This window comes from Scardinius erythrophthalmus, assembly GCF_964197995.2.
Source record: "Scardinius erythrophthalmus genome assembly, chromosome: 1".
NCBI classification, from domain to species: domain Eukaryota; kingdom Metazoa; phylum Chordata; class Actinopteri; order Cypriniformes; family Leuciscidae; genus Scardinius; species Scardinius erythrophthalmus.
Genome location: NC_138221.1, coordinates 5,525,724 through 5,539,075, shown reverse-complemented (window position 1 = coordinate 5,539,075; position 13,352 = coordinate 5,525,724).

Genomic DNA, 13,352 nt, shown 5'->3' with positions numbered 1-13,352 from the left:
GGCAAACCAACTCTCGGTGCATTACCGCCACCAACTAGACTGGAGTGTGAAGCACTAATAAGCGTTTAGAAATTAACAACTTAAATAAACAATAGAGTGAAGAAAAAAGGATATATATTTTTAAATATTATATTATTTTAAACTACTATATATTTTATCTTGTTCTGCATGCATTTTCAATAGGCTCTCCATATTAATACAACACCCAATTTTCTTACTTCCTTCATAAGTTCTAACCTTTCTTTTACATATTTTATACATTTTATTAAAACATGTTCAATTGTTTCTGCCTGATCACAATAATTACATTTACCCGTTTTATGTTTTCCTATTTTGAACAACAAATGATTTAGTCTAGTGTGCCTTATTCGAATGTGAGAAATAATTGTATCTTCTTTTCTATTCCCACTTCTTCCATTTCCTACTTGTTGTTATCACTGTTCCATACTTCTTGACATTTGTTGTTTATGAATTCTTTAATTTTACTTTTAACCTCTTTGTTTCTCAGAGTCACTTTAATATTTAACCCACTGGTGTGCTACCATGATGCACATGTAACAATGACCATCTGATGTGGTTTTGGCAGGTCATTGAACCATCACTGAAATTCATGGTTCGGGTAACCAGAACAGGAACTGCAAATGTTGAATCTGAAAAGCAAAGTGCTTCCATGGTGGTAGGTCTGTGCTATTATGACCAAACTCTCCAGCTACAGAAGGTATGCATCCTATCATATTAGAGGTCGACCGATTCATCGGTTTTGCATTTTTTACATAATCGGCATCGGCCAATATCCAAGTGTATCAAGCCGATTATTAGGCGGGCGCATCTGTGGGCAGCGTAGTGTTGTTGTTGTTGTGGAACACGTGTTCGACGCACGCTGCGCCTAGAGTAATTTTCCAGCAGAGTGAGCAGACCTCATCCAGTGCTTAAGGAAGAAGCTAAGTTCCTTGGAGAAAACTCCTTTATATTTAATTAAAAACTTTTGATATTTTACTGCCAACTTCGAGAAAAAACATGAATAGACGACATGACGTTCGGCTACTTTGAAATTGATAGCGTAGTTGAGGTTGCATTATCACACTAAGTAAACAATAATTTACAGACAGTGAATCTGAGACTTTTATTTGTTCTGTTTGTGTGTCTTATATTTGAGAGGGTTGTCACTCAATGCAGAGAAATAAGTAATAAAAAAAAAGAGACCAACTATAGGCTAGTGAAGGACTGGATTTGCTTTGCTAGCGTCGTCGTTGCTAGGGTTGGGTTGGGTAGCTACAGACAGCACCGAGCTAATACGGCACTGGTGCCTTAACGACCGTTATCTACCGGACCGAATATCAACGCGGATTACTGTGCTTCATTTCGGTGCTACTGTTATGCCTGTGCTTCTCTTGGATGCTCCAGGACGTTAGAATAACAGAAACATCGCTTCGCTGCACCTGACGCTAGTCAGCAGTTAACTTTAGCATACCGTTAGCTAGTAGCTGGATTAAACACGGTTAAAATGCTGGCCAAACAGTGTAATGTGTGACTGTATTTCACTGTAGATTAGTGGTGGAACGGTACATGTATTCGTATTGAACCGAATCGGTACAGGCGTCACGGTTCGTCTATAAATTTCCACGGAGAATACACGCTATAAAAATAAATAAAACTCGAGTGCAAATTAATGCGGAACTACTGTTAGATATGCAGGTTCTTTAGGGACAGCTAAATCTGTAGCCCCACCTTAGCTCAGGCTGCGATCAAAGAGGGCTTCTATACTCTTTGCTGCGATGTAAAGATTGCAATGCTGGAATGTGTGTGTGTGAGAGAGAGAGAGAGAGAGAGAGAGAGAGAGAGAGAGAGAGAGAGAGAGAGAGAGAGAGAGAGAGAGGTGCGCGGGCGCAATCGAAAAAGTCGCGTGTGTTTAAAGTCACAAGTTTAAAGTGTTTACTTATATTTGTATGCGTGCGTGCGCGTGTGTGTGAGGCGAACAGTGGAAACATAAAAACATACTCCGTAATTTTGTTTACCGGGACATCATTCAAACTGCAAAGTGTTTAAGTTACTGTTAATTAAAATGTTAAGGAAAACTAATATATCAATCTGAAATGTAGCAAATTAATTTTCAATTCATTCAGGTACAATTACCAAGGTCTTTTTGTAGATTTGTAAAGTGTTCAATAAATGTTTTTGTTGAGAAATTTTGTCTATCTTAAGTAATTATTTGTGTTACATTTTATCTTTCAAATAGAGGTTAAAAACAAGCACATAATCGGCCAAAATAAATCGGCAGCATTTATCGGCCACCGGCCGACCCGGATTTCAAAGGATCGGCATCGGCCTGAAAAAAACCATATCGGTCGACCTTTATATCATATTGTAATGACCCAGCAGAAAATTGTGCGTTGCGAGTTGATTTATGCGTTATTAAAGCAAGATGGTTGGGTATTTGCGTTAGTAAAGTTATGCGTGTTTATGTTCAAGTTAGTTAGGGTGTTCTTGGATGTGTAAGGGAGGGACTTGGCGATGGGGCCTTGCCTGTGTTGTTCTTATTCTGTGTTTGGAATAAAAAGGAGAAAGAACACAGTACTGCACCCTGCTGGTTTGTTCTACGCCACTCGCAGAGACACTCCTGGTCGTGCAGTGTATGGGACACGAGTGCTCGTATCTCGCAATAGCAAATTGGCCTATTAAAAGTGCATTAGCATAGCATAGCTCCGGATAGTCCACACGTTTAACTGAATAGCCGCTAGTTATTACATTGGTGTCAGAAGTGGGATTTAGGCTGTTTAGAAGACGCTATTATGGAGCGAAGTGTTCTACGTCATCAGCACCCCTTTGCTGAAGGACAGCGCCTACTCTGACATCACTAGCATCTACTGCAAGGCTGAATGGTCTTAAATGGTCTGGGGTGGCCAACACTGGTGCCGAAATCAACAATGATTGGATGTTCTCAAAAGCACACTGGCAGACACGCGACCATTGAAATGGTGTTCTCAGGCTTAATAAGTTGGCAAGAGGAAACACTACAGTTGCAAAATTTTTACAGAACATGCGATTGTAACCCACCATTCCTAAAAAGCGTTGTAATTGTTTCCGGTCAGCTGGTGGCGGGAAATCACAAATGGCCCTAACCTTTACAGCAACTGGATGAACTTGTCCACTTCCGATAACCTTCCCCAAGTAAACTAAGGTGGTGGAGGTTACGGCCCTTGCTACGAAAAGGACTGTTGTCAGGAACGGCTGGTTCTCTTCCGGAGGAATGGACCCCCACTAATACCGAACTCCTCACCGTCACGGGTAAAAGGACAGTAATGCCTGGAAAGAAGCTGTTGTATGTGGTGGTGGGGATGAGCTAGATGAGCTATGAGTTCTGGCTCACTGATATTAGAGATTAGTTGGCCCTCTGGGGAGCAGGTGTCGACGTGCTGGGGGCCGCCCTATGCCTAGGTAACAAGACCGTGCCGCTCCGATTGGGCCGGAGCCGTCATGGAGAAGCTCCAGCCCACAACTGCCACACGAGAGCTGCAGACACGGGGGGAGCCCCAGGGGAGTATTGCAGCTCAGACCAGTGCATCTCAGCTACTACCACCGCACGCTCCATCTGATTTTAAAAGTGTCTTGCAACATGTTATACACAAGTTCAAATAAAGTTTTGACAAAAAAGTTTATAAAAGATAAACCTCACATATTTCAGACTTTAAATGATTTTTATAAAAAGAGTCAAAAAAAGATAAATTACTGACATTTACAATGCACTTTAGCACAAAGTGCAGAAACTTCGTCTCTACCCACCACATCCAAGACCATTTATTCTTTATGCCTTTATCGACAAGTTTGGCGCCTTCCCCTGGCTTCATAAAGTTGCACTCCATGACTTTGGCTACGTTTCGCGCTGCCAGTGTGGGAAACACATTCGTAGTGTATGGGAAAAACAAACAAATTTGCACGTGGAGTGACTGCTGTATCAATCTGATTGGCCAAAACCTAAGACCAGCCCCTACCCTATTACCTATTGGATGAAGTAGGCTTACTGGTGTGGTTTAGTGAAAGCGCCTCTCAGATCTTGGGATAATTTTCAGATCACACGAATGCTAAACTGATTTATTTTTTTTCGCAGACACGTCTGTACGCCGGAAATCCGGCGTGGCGCCGAAGCGCTATCAGGCCTGAAATCACCATGATAAAAACATTACAAAAAATATCTTGTTATCATTATTAAAGGGTTAGTTCACCCAAAAATGAAAATTCTGTCAGTAATTACTCTCCCTCATGTTGTTCCAACCGCGTAAGACCTTCGTTCATCTTCGGAACACAAATTAAGATATTTTTGATGAAATCTGAGCCATATCTGAATCCTCCATAGGCTGCTATTGTGGCCGAAACTTGCTGGCCCAGAAAAGTTATTAAAGAGATCGTTAATATAGTCCAAGTGACTCCAGTGGCTCAATCTTAAGTATATCAAGCGACGAGAATACTTTTTGTGCGCAAAAACAAACAAAAATAACGACTTTATTCCACTTTTCATTTCCTTCTCTCTGGGCCTCGTAGTGTTTTTGCGCTGCGCGTCTGTGTTCCACGTCATCACGCATCACACACATGACCGGCGTCGGCCAATAGTGAGCCTACGTGGTGACGTGCAACACAGACGCGCTGCGCAAAAACACTACACGAACCAACTAGAGGTCCAGAGAGAAGGAAATGAATAGTGGAATAAAGTCGTTATTTTTGTTTGTTTTTGCGCACAAAAAGTATTCTCGTCGCTTGATATACTTAAGATTGAGCCACTGTAGTCACTTGGACTATATTAACGATCTCTTTAATAACTTTTCTGGGCCAGCAAGTTTCGGCCACAATAGCAGCCTATGGAGGATTCAGATATGGCTCAGATTTCATCAAAAATATCTTAATTCGTGTTCCGAAGATGAACGAAGGTCTTACGCGGTTGGAACAACATGAGGGTGAGTAATTACTGACAGAATTTTCATTTTTGGGTGAACTAACACTTTAACTTATTTAACATTCAGTACACATGCACGAAGTTCAAAACAAGAAGGGTATTGCCTTAAAAGAAAACACGCAAATATCGCGGTTGCTGCGGTTACTTGCATTCTAAGGTCACGGGTACTGCAAAACAAATTCAACGCGCATGAGTTACCTGCCCCATAACAAATACAACAATACAAATGGCTGTTTGAAGACATGAAAACACTGTTTGATGTTCTTTCTTGCCCGGTGCACATTGTAGGATTTTGGACAGTACAGTAATCACTGTACAGTCTACATTTATGTCCATTATGTCATTACGTCCATGTCCATATTACATTATGTCCAAAATGTCATTCCAAGTTTGTTAGATACATATCGTACAGTGTGATTTATAATATTATAGAAATGCCAACAATTGCAGTAGCAAGCATGACCAGCGGGAGTCAGAAACAGAAAGTTGCTGAGCGTTGTTGTTTTTTCCGTTTTCCATGAGCGCCACCTACTGTCAGAGATTGACACTGCATTTACTGAAATTTTTTTGCATTGGTCTGAACAGACAAATCCCTCGTGAATTTGGTGCCGAACATTCGTGTTAATGTGAAAATGTCCTGTCGCTCATCGTGGCTGTTGGGAAACTAACTTAGAAAAAACATGTTTCTCAGCACATAAAGATGAGCTACTGTGATCTCAGACTGAGGTGATGTGGTTTCTCCACTGCATGGATCTTCATGTGTAGCTTCAGGCGACTTTTAAAAGAGAAACTCTTCCCACACTGTCACACGTGTGCGGCTTCTCTCTGCTGTGGATCCTCTCATGTGATTTCAGAGATGATGAGTGACTGAATCTCTTGTCACAGTGTGAACACTTGTAAGGTTTTTCTCCAGTGTGGATCATCTCATGTGTTTTCAGATTTGATGACTGACTGAATCTCTTGTCACAGTGTGAACACTTGTAAGGTTTTTCTCCAGTGTGAATTCTCTGGTGCAGTTTTAAACCGTCCGCTGTAGTAAAAGTCTTCTCACACTCAAAGCACATGTACTCTCTCACACCAGTGTGTATTTTCTGATGTGTGTGTAAATTTTGCAGCTGTGAAAAATTCTTTCCACACACAGAACATGAATGCGGCTTCTCCTTCGTATGAACTGTCAGGTGTGTCTTCAGGTCTGATGACCTAAGAAATGTTTTTCCACATTGATGACATGAGAACAGCTTCACTCCTGTGTGGATCCTCATGTGTTCTTTAAGGTGTGATGATTGACTGAAACTCTTCCCGCACTGTTCACATGAGAACGGCTTCTCTCCAGTGTGGATCCTCTCATGTGTTTTCAGATTTGATGACAGACTGAATCTCTTGTCACAGTGTGAACAATTGTAAGGTTTCTCTCCAGTGTGGATCCTCTCATGTGTTTTCAGATGTGATGAATGACTGAATCTCTTGTCACAATGTGAACACTTGTAAGGTTTTTCTCCAGTGTGAATTCTCTGGTGCAGTTTTAAACTGCTTGCTGTAGAAAAAGTCTTCTCACACTCAAAGCACATGTACTCTCTTACTCCAGTGTGAGTTTTCTCATGTCTATGTAAAGTTAGCAGCCGTGAAAAACTCTTTCCACACACAGAACATGAATGCGGCTTCTCTTTCGTATGAACTGTTAGGTGTGTCTTCAGCTCTGATGACCTAAGAAATGTTTTGCCACATTGATGACATGAGAACGGCTTCTCTCCAGTGTGGATTTTCATGTGTTCTTTAAGGTTAGCTGATTGACTGAAACTCTTCCCGCATTGATCACATGAGAACGGCTTCTCTCCAGTGTGGATCCTCATGTGTTGCTCAAGACTTTGTTTGGTTGTGAGACTCTTTCCACACTGAGTGCAGGTGAAAGATTTCTTGGCTCTTCTTTTCTTTAAAAATGTCTTTTTAGTCTTTGAGCAACTCAAAGGTTTTCCTCCAAGTTTGACATGATGTTCCTCCTCCACTTCACTCAGTTCTTCTCTCTCCTCCTTCACTTCCCTCAGTTCTTCACTCTCCTCCTTCACTTCACTCAGTTCTTCACTCTCCTCCTTCACTTCACTCAGTTCTTCACTCTCCTCCTCCACTTCACTCAGTTCTTCACTCTCCTCCTCCACTTCACTCAGTTCTTCACTCTCCTCCTCCACTTCACTCAGTTCTTCACTCTCCTCCTCCACTTCACTCAGTTCTTCACTCTCCTCCTTCACTTCACTCAGTTCTTCACTCTCCTCCTTCACTTCACTCAGTTCTTCACTCTCCTCCTTCACTTCACCCAGTTCTTCTCTCTCCTCCTTCACTTCACTCAGTTCTTCACTCTCCTCCTTCACTTCACTCAGTTCTTCACTCTCTTCAATCGGGTCTGACAGGAAAGAAAAAAATATTATATTTCATTTCATTCATTACCACTTCATTCGCCATGAACTTGTTTGTTTCTTTTATTATTTTAAGCAATCAGAAACCCTCAAACCGGTCACGCTTTGTATCTCTCTGTGCAAATCCTTCCTTCCCGCTCTGCCAGAAAGCAGCTGTCATTTACTGACGGAAAGCATGACAATAACCGTAATAAAGCCGTTTATTGCCGAAAAGCGCATGTTGTCTTTTTTAGGAGTAATTTGAATGGTTTTGATAGGACCCGATGACAATGCAGTGCTGAAGTGCCAACTAGTCTCTCCCTATGGAGGATCCCGTTACCACTCTACAGATAAAGCGTTGTTGGGAAAATTTGTTTCGCGTACCTACCCCGAAGTGACAAAATAAAATAAAGGAAAAAATAAAGGAAAGACCAGTACTTTGTTTAGGCTTGGTCTGTAGAGAATTACAAACCTGCGTACAGATATTCAAACGCACATAACTATAGAACCAATTCTTAATGCGCATGTGAACGCCATCAGCGTTTCTCACAGGTTCGCGTTTAAAGTCTGTATAGAGAGAATGGTGTCGCCTTAGCGGCCCCTAATTTAATAACAAATGATCGCTGTGACAGAAGCGAATCAATCAAAACTAACTTTAGCTGGAAAATAACTATTAAAGAACCGCTAAAAAGCAAAAACAATCTCTGTTACCTTAAAGGTATAGCGGAGGATTTTCTTTTTCCGGGTGGGTAGTGTAAACTATTGGTCCACCTAAGTGTCAATCATTCTGGTGATATGTAACGTAAGGCCGTCGTACGTGCTCGTCCCTTAGTTTTCGCTTTCTGCGCATGCGCACTTTCAGGTGTTTATGTGTGGTGGTGAGCTAGAGTTACGGTTTAAGCCATTCATTGAAGCTCGCCGTTTCACCGGGTCCTTTGAAAATGTCTGAGGGTCGCAAGAGAAAAAGTTTGTACGAACTGTATGAGAAGAAGAGAAAGGCCTCAGAAGAGAGAAACAAGATCAGAGTGTTTTTGGGAGATTGTTTCACACGATGGCGTGCGCTGAAAACACAGGTTGGGCTTCCCACTGATGCCTCAGTCGCGAAGTTTCTACTCGACAGGTAAAGTTTGGCATGCTATTTGGTGAAAAAGTGCAAATCTTCTTTTGGAAAGTAATCTTGTATGAGTGATGCCGACAGCAACTTGTAAACAGAGCGTGCACGAGGAGAACCTCGCACACGTTTAATAGGCGTTCCCTCTCGGGAGCATGTAGTGTGTTGCGCATGTGCATTTTTTTCAAAAAGTGGAGAGGGCGGTTCTTATCTAAAATTCGGAAAGATCCTCCGCTATACCTTTAAATTACACGTGTATCTCTGTAAAGCTGCTTTGAAACAATCTACATTGTTAAAAGCGCTATATAAATGACTTCATTTGTAACAAGTCACCGTGCAGCTCTCAAGCCAGATGCTGTGGACAGGCTGGTGTTTTTATCACACACATTGAAACGCATGCAGATCCAAAGAAACGCAGTTAATGGCAAAAAATGTTCAAGCTGCTGAAAGCCTATTTCCTTCGTTCTAGTGACTTTTATATTATAAAGACTAGTTTACCTTTTAGTCTTTAAATCATAGACTTTGTTTACAGTAGAATCATTTGTTCAGATTGGTCAAATATTGCTCTCAGGAAAAAAAATATGTATGAAACTTTTATGTATGAATATGTATGAAGCAATATTTTATCAATCTGATTATCGTTATCGGCAAAATCCCTAAAAATATTGAGATAATATCTTAATTAAATATATTTATTGATATTTGTAGCTATATTTTTAGATATTTAGATATATTGAGATATATTTTTGTCAATATCGCACACCCCTACGTTGATCACATTCATCAACCCTGTTACCAAGGTTATTATAAGAAGAAGAATCTTTATAATTATGAATAACTTGTATGATATTTGACAAATACAACTTCACCAGTAACTTAGTGTTTACTGATTATTCCTAAAAAAAAACTATTTAGTAATCTATATTGAAAATGACTACAATTATGGTAACATTGTTGCAAATTGGGAACCAGATATAAATGTAAAATAAAACAGTTAAAATAGTATTTAGCTTGATCTGATGTTGACGATCAATATAAAAAATGTCTCAAACCTCCCTTTACTGACCATTTGTTGAAGAAAACCCAGAACATCCTGTAACCTTTCATAGTTTCAAATAATCGAGTGCCTAAACAAAAAAATTAATAGCGGAATTAAATACAGATGGAATCGTCAGTAATGAAAGGACTGAAATTGCAAACCAATTTAATAGAGTCTTTATCCAATCAGCTGAGGAATTGGCTGACAGTTTTCAACCAGTACAATTAAAATACTTACTGAGAGACCAAACAACATCTTTCTGTATAAAAGAGGTAGACCAGAGTGAAACTACTGAAGTTTTTAGACAGTTACGGCAATCTAAGGCCAAGGATAACTTTGGCTTGGTTACAGCTTTTATAAAAAAGCACAGTTCTCTCCTCTTAATGCCAGTTACACATGTAGTAAATGTATCCATAAGAGCAAATGGATTCCCTCAGCAATGGAAAACGCTATTATAACTCCAGTCTTTAAGTCTGGAGCATCTGACCAGGTCTTGAATTATAGACTGATTTCAATTTTACCTGCACTCTCAAAGGATCTTGAAAAAACAGTTGCCAAACAACTTGTTGATTATCTTGAAAGTAATAATCTTCTACACGCCAAACAATTTGGGTTTAGACCACGGTACTCAACAGAGTTGGCAAACTGTTACCTCACTGAAATGATAAAACAGTCATCAGATGAAGGTAATGTAGTGGGAGCAGTATTTCTGGACTTGAAAAAAGCCTTTGATACTGTGAACCATGAAATTCTTTTAAATGAATTAGAAAATTGAAACTTGTCACATGATGCAATAACTTGGTTTAGATCATATCTAGAATGATCTGCAATGTGTTAAAATAAATTCCACCCAGTCATCAATTCAATCTTGTCGAATCGGAATTCCACAAGGTTCAATTTTAGCCCCCTTTACTTTTTAGTTTATATATAAATGATATCCCAGACAGTTGCGAAAGGTTTAAATGCCAAATGTATGCAGATGACACAATTATATATGTCTCAGCAAAAACCCCTCAGATTGCAGCTGAGATGCTTTCAAAAGAACTGGATGGTGTATCACAGTGGCTCCGAAATAATCATCTGACCCTGAACTATGATAAGACAGTCTCTATGTGCTTTTCAATAAAAAGAAAGGTCAATGAAAATTTTAGAATAAAGATTGATGAGGAGGAGATAGATGAGGTACATGAATTTAAATTTCTAGGGGTTACTTTAGATTCTCATCTTAAGTTTGATAGTCATGTAAAGAGACTGTGCAGAACTGTCAAGAAGACAAATTTGAACTCATTCCGATTAATTAGACAATATATTACCCATTAAGGCAGCACAGCAGTTTATGCATTCTATGATATTTTCTCATCTATCATATTGCATTACTGTTTGTGGACAGGCCAATCAAACAACAATTACACCCGTTAGGTCATTATATAAACAGGCATTAAAAGTAATGGACCAGAAACCTGTAAGATGGCACCATTGCCTAATTCTAAGGAAGCATAATATTTTGAGTTTTGACAATTTTGTAAATTATTCATTTCTAAAACTACTTTTTAACTGTGTGAACAACCTTGTACCAGAAATATTCTGTCAACTAGTAGTGAAACAAAAGAGCGGAATAAGAACTAGAGGCACAATAAGTGGAAACTGTATAGCCGCAAAACGTAGAACAACATTTGGTCAGACATCATTTTCAGTAAGAGGCATAAAATTGTGGAAGAAATCAGAAATTAAAACATTGACAGAACTCAAGGTTTTTAATACACATTTAAAGCAATGGCTGAAACTGAAACAATTCAGTGAACACTGACTGTACAGGATACAACACAATGCATACAAACATAAAGTTGCATATGTTAGCATGCACAGACATATGCACACTTTTGTGTTTTTGTATTGTTAATTGTGTCTAGACTCTGTTTTATAGTGATTTCTACATCCATATAAGCCCATATCTTATTGCATGTATACAGGGGCGTAGCCATCATTTCAAAAGTGAGGGGGACAGAATGTCAAGCGTAATACCAGTTTTTTTTACCAGTTTATTTTTTCAGACTTTTGTTGACAGGGTTTTGCTTAATTGGCTTAATATGCTATTTATTTTTAAAGCAATAAAACAGAAAGAAAGAACGAAAGAAAGAAAGAAAGAAAGAAAGAAAGAAAGAAAGAAAGAAAGAAAGAAAGAAAGATGTTCAGTACTTTATATTGCACATGCAGGGTTTTTCCTGGCTCAAAACTAGGCGAAGGTGGTAAAATCCAGATCATGTTTTTTAATAATAAGATAATTAAATTTGTATTTTTTGTAGACCATCATATAGCCTACTGTGTTTGTGGGTGGAGCTCTGTACCTCTAGGGGGGTCCGGGGGCATGCCCCCCCCCTGTAAGAAAATTTTTACATTTTAAATCTAAATTCATTAATCTAGTGCACTTTGAGTCCCCCGAATCTGATGTTAAAAATAAATAATCCACCCGCCAACCGCCCAAACCTATGATATTTGATCATCACAATTACAATTATTCAAATTCTCAGTGTTAAGCATGATAATATGGTAAAATGTCACACTGAAGTAGGCTGCTTTAAAAATAACATTTACATAAAATGAAAGTTCTTCTTTTGGCAAAATTACATTTCCTATAGACTAAACAGAAGCTCCCTTCAAACTAAAATTGTCAATGTTTCATTACATCACTGTTGGAAAACACTCTTATCAGAATACATTTTTTACCTTTATGAAGGGCATTTTTTCCTTAATTTTATTAAAGGTAGCCTATGCTCCATCTTTCATTTCAAACTGAAACAGCGAAACTTTGTTACCGTCAGTGTATTATCAACTACAGGCAATCAATCACCACTTAACATTAAATGAAATGAAATCAGAATCATCCTTGCATTATCTATGATTCCCTATTTATTATTAATATTATTAATATAATACTATTTATTATTATCTATTTATCTGTCTGTCTGTCTGTCTTACTAAACTAAAACTTTCCAATTGAAAACCTTCAAACTTCAAGCTTTTAAAGGGGCCATGTGTCATATCTGGCAAAAAAAATCAAGTCATACTCCACATTCCATACCAGATGGGGACAGTATACCTCCAGAAAGTGAATTGGTCTACTCTAGAGTAACAAACGAGAAACAGCATAGTCTCTATGCTCCACCCCTACCTTCTTAGCTGCACATATACAAGTGAAAATAGGGACAACATCTATTTAGAGTGTTACGTTATGCTGCCCGCCTGAAGCTAATTTAGCCGCATATATCAAGTTTGATTTTCATTAGCAATACCACTTCTAGCTAAGTTATCATTAGTCACCAAAAAACATTCGGTCTCATTACACCTTGCAATGTTTTCCGTTACGTTTCGTGCGTCCAGGGTGTGTAAAGCAGAAGCAGCCTGGCCAGCGGCGGAGTATGCGCGATCCGTGAGTGCTGAAGACGTTCTGCACGGCTTTGATGGGTGCGCAGGAGGACACAAATGGGCGGCGACAGCTTCTTCCAGTGGCGGGAGCTTTTTCCTCAGCGCCGTCAACAGATTACTAAAACTTTATACACCGCCGCCGACTTGAGCTGCAAAGAAGCTCTGGCCGCCCTGTCAAGGACGCTTGTCAAAAAGTACGGGGAAACTTGACCGCTCTAAAGATAGTGAGTGAGAGCGCGCACGCGGCCGGGGCTCGCTCTCGCTCTCTCTCTCTCTGCTAGTTCTTAGAGGCAGAAGAGAGCGTGCTCGCTTAAAATGTCATATTTTGGCATGAACGTTCACCCGCCAGTGTGGCGGATAGCCTTTTGAGATTTACTCGCCAAACAGAAAATCTGCCCGCATATGGCGCTTGGCGGGTGTTAGTTTTGGACCCTGCGTGCGTCTATT